Consider the following 6,887-nt stretch of genomic DNA (forward strand, 5'->3'; position numbering starts at 1 on the left):
TGAGTATTGAGTATTGAGGATTGAAGATTGAGTACTGATGATTGAAGATTGAGGATTGAGGATTGAGGGTTGAGTATTAAGGACGAGGACTGACGGTTGAGGAGTGAGGTTTGAGGATTGAGGATTGAGGATTGAGGACTGAGGCTTGAGGATGGACGATTGAGCATAGAGGATTGAAGATTCAGGACTGGCGATTGAGGATTGAAGATTGAGGATTAAGGACTGAGGATTGGGGATTGAGGATCTAGGATTGGAGATTGATTTTTGGGGATTGAAGATTGAGGATTGAGGATTGAGGATTGCTAATTCAGAATTGAGGATGAGGACTGAGGGTTGAGGACTGAGGTTTGAGGAGCGAGGATTGAGGATTGAGGATTGAGGACTGAGGATTGACGATTGAGTATTGAAGATAGAGGATTTATGACTGAGGATTGAGGATTGAGGATTGAGGATTGAGGATTGAGGATTGAAGATTGAGTATTGGGGATTGAATATTGAGGATTGAGGATTGAGGATTGAGAATGAGGGCTGAGGGTTGAGGATTGAGGTTTGAGTATAGAATCCTGAGAATTCAGGATATTCTATTGAGCATTGAGAATTTAGGATTGATGGTTGAGGACTGAGGATTGAGGATTGAGGATTGAGGATTGAGGATTGAGTATTGAGGATTGAAGATTGAGTATTGAGGATTGAAGATTGGTGATTGAGGATTGAGGATTGAGGATTGAGTATTGAGGATTGACGCTTGAGGATTGAGGGTTGAGGATGTAGGATTGAAGAGAGAGGACTGAGTGTTGAGGATTGAGTGTTGAGAATTGATGCTTGAGGTTTGAAATTTGATTATTGAATATTCTGGATTGAGTATTGAACCATCAGGGTTCAGGATGTTCTACTGAGTATTGAGAATTGAGGATTGATGGTTGAGTATTGAGGATTGATGGTTGAGGGTTGAGTGTTGAATATTGAGGATTGAGGATTGAGGATTGAGGATTGATGATTGAGGATTGAAGATTGATTATTGATGATTGAAGATTGAGGATTGAGGATTGAGGGTTGAGGATTGAGGACGAGGACTGACGGTTGAGGATTGAGGTTTGAGGATTGAGGATTGAGGATTGTGGACTGAGGCTTGAGGATTGAGGATTGAGTATTGAGGATTGACGCTTGAGGATTGAGGGTTGAGGATGTAGGATTGAAGAGAGAGGACTGAGTGTTGAGGATTGAGTGTTGAGAATTGATGCTTGAGGTTTGAAATTTGATTATTGAATATTCTGGATTGAGTATTGAACCATCAGGGTTCAGGATGTTCTATTGAGTATTGAGAATTGAGGATTGATGGTTGATTATTGAGGATTGATTGTTGAGGGTTGAGTGTTGAAAATTGAGGATTGAGGATTGAGGATTGAGGTTTGAGGATTGAGGATTGAGGATTGAGGGTTGAGTACTGAGGATTGAGGATTGAGGACTGAGGATTGAAGATTGAGAATTGAAGATTGAGTATTGAGGTCTGAATATTGACGATTGAGTATTGAAGATTGAGGATTGAGGATTGAGGATTGAGGATTGCAGATTGAGTATTGAGGATTGAAGATTGAGGATTCAGGATTGAGGATTGAGGATTGAGGATTGAGGATTGAGGATTGAGGGTTGAAGATTGGGTATTGAGGATTGAAAATTGAGGATTGAGGATTGAGGATTGAGGATTGAGGATTGAGCATTGAAGATTGAGGATTGGGGATTGAGGATTGAAGATTGAGTATTGATGATTGAATATTGAGGATTGATAATTGAGAATTGATGATTGAGGATTGAGGATTGAGTATTGAGGTTTGAAGGTTGAGGATTGAGGATTGAGGATTGAGGATTGATGATTGAGGATTGAGGATTGAGGATTGAGGATTGAAGATTGAGTATTGAGGATTGAAGATTGAGGATTAAGGATTGAGGATTGGGGATTGAGGATCTAGGATTGGAGATTGATTATTGGGTTTGAAGATTGAGGACTGAGGATTGAGGATTGCTAATTCAGAATTGAGGATGAGGACTGAGGGTTGAGGACTGAGGTTTGAGGAGCGAGGATTGAGGATTGAGGATTGAGGACTGAGGATTGACGATTGAGTATTGAAGATAGAGGATTTATGACTGAGGATTGAGGATTGAGGATTGAGGATTGAGGATTGAGGATTGAGGATTGAGGATTGAAGATAGAGTATTGAGGATTGAATATTGAGGATTGAGGTTTGAGGATTGAGAATGAGGGCTGAGGGTTGAGGATTGAGGTTTGAGTATAGAATCCTGAGAATTCAGGATATTCTATCGAGCATTGAGAATATAGGATTGATGGTTGAGGACTGAGGATTGAGGATTGAGAATTCAGGATTCAGGATCGAGGATTGAAGATTGAGGATTGGGTATTGAGGATTGAAGAATGAGGATTGAGGATTGAGGATTGAGGGTTGAGGATTGAGGATTGAAGATTGAGGATTGGGTATTGAGGATTGAAGAATGAGGTTTGAGGGTTTAGGATTGAGGATTTAGGATTGAGTATTGAGCATTGAAGATTGAGGATTGGGTATTGAGGATTGAAGAATGAGGATTGAGGATTGAGGATTGAGGATAGAGGATTGAGGATTGAAGATTGAGGATTGGCTATTGAGGATTGAAGAATGAGGATTGAGGGTTGAGGATAGAGTATTGAGGATTGAGTATTGAGTATTGAAGGTTGAGGATTGTGGATTGAGGATTGAGGATTGAGGATTGAATATTGAAGATTGAGTATTGATCCCTGAGGATTGAGGATTGAGGATTGAGTATTGAGAATTGAGGATTGATGGTTGAGTACTGAGGATTGAGGATTGAGTATTGAGTGTTGAAGATTGAGGATTGATGATTGAAGATTGAGGATTGGGGATTGAGGATTGAAGATTGAGTATTGAGGATTGAAGATTGAGGATTGAGGATTGAAGATTGAGTATTGAGGATTGAAGATTGAGGATTGAGGATTGAGGATTGAGGATTGAGGATTGAGAATTGATGATTGAGGACTGTGGGTTGAAGATTGAGGATTGGGTATTGAGGATTGAAGAATGACGATTGGGGATTGAGGATTGAGGATTGAGGATTGAAGATTGAGTATTGAGGATTGAAGATTGAGGATTGAGGATTGAGGATTGAGGATTGAGGATTGAGGATTGAAGATTGAGTATTGAGGATTGAAGATTGAGGATTGAGTATTGAGTGTTGAGGATAGAGGATTGAGGTTTGAAGATAGAGGATTGAGGATTGAGGATTGAGGATTGAGGATTGAGGATTGAGCATGAGGGCTGAGGGTTGAGGATTGAGGTTTGATGACTGAGGACTGAGGATTGAGGATTGAGGATTGAGGATTGAGGATTGAGGATTGAAGATTGAGGATTGGGTATTGAGGATTGAAGAATGAGGATTGAGGATTGAGGATTGAGGATTGAGGATTGAGGATTGAGGATTGAAGATTGAGGATTGAGTATTGAGGATTGAAGAATGAGGATTGCGGATTGAGGATTGAGGATATAGGATTGAAGATTGAGTATTGAGGATTGAAGATTGAGGGTTCAGGAATGAGTACTGAGGATTGAGTATTGAGGACTGAGGATTGAAGATTGAGAATTGAAGATTGAGTATTGAGGACTGAATATTGACGATTGAGGATTGAAGATTGAGGATTGAGGTTTGAGGATAGAGGATTGAGGATTCAGTGTTGGACAATGAGGATTGATGGTTGAAGATTGAGTATTGGGGATTGAGGATTGAGGAATGAGTATTGAAGATTGAGGATTGATGATTGAGGATTGAGGATTGAGGATTGAAGATTGAGGATTGGGTATTGAGGATTGAAGAATTAGGATTGAGAGTTGAGGATTGAGAATAGAGGATTCAGGGTTGAAGATTGAGGATTGGGTATTGAGGATTGAAGAATGAGGATTGAGGATTGAAGATTGAGGATTGGGTATTGAGGATTGAAGAATGAGGATTGAGGATGAGGATTGAGGATTGAGGTTTGAGGATTGAAGATTGAGGATTGGGTATTGAGGATTGAAGGATGAGGATTGATGATTGAGGATTGAGGATTGAGGATTGAGGATTGAAGATTGAGTATTGAGGATTGAATATTGAGGATTAAGGATTGAGGATTGGGGATTGAGTATCTAGGATTGGAGATTGATTATTGGGTTTGAAGATTGAGGATTGAGGATTGAGGATTGCTAATTCAGAATTGAGGATGAGGACTGAGGGTTGAGGACTGAGGTTTGAGGAGCGAGGATTGAGGATTGAGGATTGAGGACTGAGGATTGACGATTGAGTATTGAAGATAGAGGATTTATGACTGAGGATTGAGGATTGAGGATTGAGGATTGAGGATTGAGGATTGAGGATTGAAGATTGAGTATTGAGGATTGAATATTGAGGATTGAGGTTTGAGGATTGAGAATGGGGGCTGAGGGTTGAGGATTGAGGTTTGAGTATAGAATCCTGAGAATTCAGGATATTCTATCGAGCATTGAGAATATAGGATTGATGGTTGAGGACTCAGGATTGAGGATTGAGAATTCAGGATTCAGGATCGAGGATTGAAGATTGAGGGTTGGGTATTGAGGATTGAAGAATGAGGATTGAGGATTGAGGATTGAGGATTGAGGATTGAGGATTGAAGATTGAGGATTGGGTATTGAGGATTGAAGAATGAGGATTGAGGGTTTAGGATTGAGGATTTAGGATTGAGTATTGAGCATTGAAGATTGAGGATTGGGTATTGAGGATTGAAGAATGAGGATTGAGGATTGAGGATTGAGGATAGAGGATTGAGGATTGAAGATTGAGGATTGGCTATTGAGGATTGAAGAATGAGGATTGAGGGTTGAGGATAGAGTATTGAGGATTGAGTATTGAGTATTGAAGGTTGAGGATTGTGGATTGAGGATTGAGGATTGAGGATTGAATATTGAAGATTGAGTATTGATCCCTGAGGATTGAGGATTGAGGATTGAGTATTGAGAATTGAGGATTGATGGTTGAGTATTGAGGATTGAGGATTGAGTATTGAGTGTTGAAGATTGAGGATTGATGATTGAAGATTGAGGATTGGGGATTGAGGATTGAGGAATGAGTATTGAGGATTGAAGATTGGTGATTGAGGATTGAGGATTGAGGATTGAGTATTGAGGATTGACGCTTGAGGATTGACGATTGAGCATAGAGGATTGAAGATTGAGGACTGGCGATTGAGGATTGAATATTGAGGATTAAGGACTGAGGATTGAGGATTGAGGATCTAGGATTGGAGATTGATTTTTGGGGATAGAAGATTGAGGATTGAGGATTGAGGATTGCTAATTGAGAATTGAGGATGAGGACTGAGGATTGAGCATTGAGGTTTGAGGACTGAGGGCTGAGGATTGAGGATTGAGGATTGATGATTGAGGATTGAGGATTGAGGATTGGGTATTGAGGATTGAGCATTGAGGTTTGAGGACTGAGTTCTGAGGATTGAGGATTGGGGATTGAGGTTTGAGGATGAGGGCTGAGGGTTGAGGATTGAGGTTTGAGGACTGAGGACTGAGGATTGAGGATTGAGGATTGAGGATTGAGGATTGAGGATTGAAGATTGAGGATTGGGTATTGAGGATTGAAGAATGAGGATTGGGTATTGAGGATTGAAGAATGAGGATTGAGGATTGAGGATTGAGGATTGAGGATTGAAGATTGAGTACTGAGGATTGAAGATTGAGGGTTGAGGATTGAGTACTGAGGATTGAGTATTGAGGGCTGAGGATTGAAGATTGAGAATTGAAGATTGAGTATTGAGGACTGAATATTGACGATTGTGGATTGAAGATTGAGGATTGAGGATTGAGGATTGAGGATTGAGGATTCAGTGTTGGACAATGAGGATTGATGGTTGAAGATTGAGGATTGGGGATTGAGGATTGAGGAATGAGTATTGAAGATTGAGGATTGATGATTGAGGATTGAGGATTGAGGATTGAAGATTGAGGATTGGGTATCGAGGGTTGAAGAATGAGGATTGAGGATTGAAGATTGAGGATTGGGTATTGAGGATTGAAAAATGAGGATTGGGGATTGAGGATTGAGGATTGAGGATTGAGGATTGAAGATTGAGGATTGGGTATTGAGGATTGGAGAATGAGGATTGAGGATTGAGGATTGAGGATTGAGGATTGAAGATTGAGTATTGAGGACTGAAGATTGAGGATTGAGGATTGAAGATTGAGTATTGAGGATTGAAGATTGAGGATTCAGGATTGAGGAATGAGTATTGATGATTGAGGATTGATGATTGAGGATTGAGCATTGAGGATTGGGGATTGAGGATTGAGCATTGAGGTTTGAGGACTGAGGTCTGAGGATTGAGGATTGGGGATTGATGATTGAGGATTGAGGATTGAGGATTGGGTATTGAGGATTGAGCATTGAGGTTTGAGGACTGAGGGCTGAGGTTTGAGTATTGAGGATTGAGGATTGACGATGAGGGCTGAGGGTTGAGGATTGAGGTTTGAGGACTGAGGACTGAGGATTGAGGATTGAGGATTGAGGATTGAGGATTGAGGATTGAAGATTGAGGATTGGGTATTGAGGATTGAAGAATGAGGATTGAGGATTTAGGATTGAGGATTGAGGATTGAGGATTGAAGATTGAGGATTGGGTATTGAGGATTGAAGAATGAGGATTGAGGATTGAGGATTGAGGATTGAGGATTGAAGATTGAGTATTGAGGATTGAAGATTGAGGGTTGAGGATTGAGTACTGAGGATTGAGCATTGAGGACTGAGGATTGAACATTGAGAATTGAAGATTGAGTATTGAGGACTGAATATTGACGATTGAGGAT

This window comes from Calliopsis andreniformis, unplaced genomic scaffold, assembly GCF_051401765.1.
Source record: "Calliopsis andreniformis isolate RMS-2024a unplaced genomic scaffold, iyCalAndr_principal scaffold0128, whole genome shotgun sequence".
Lineage (NCBI taxonomy): Eukaryota > Metazoa > Arthropoda > Insecta > Hymenoptera > Andrenidae > Calliopsis > Calliopsis andreniformis.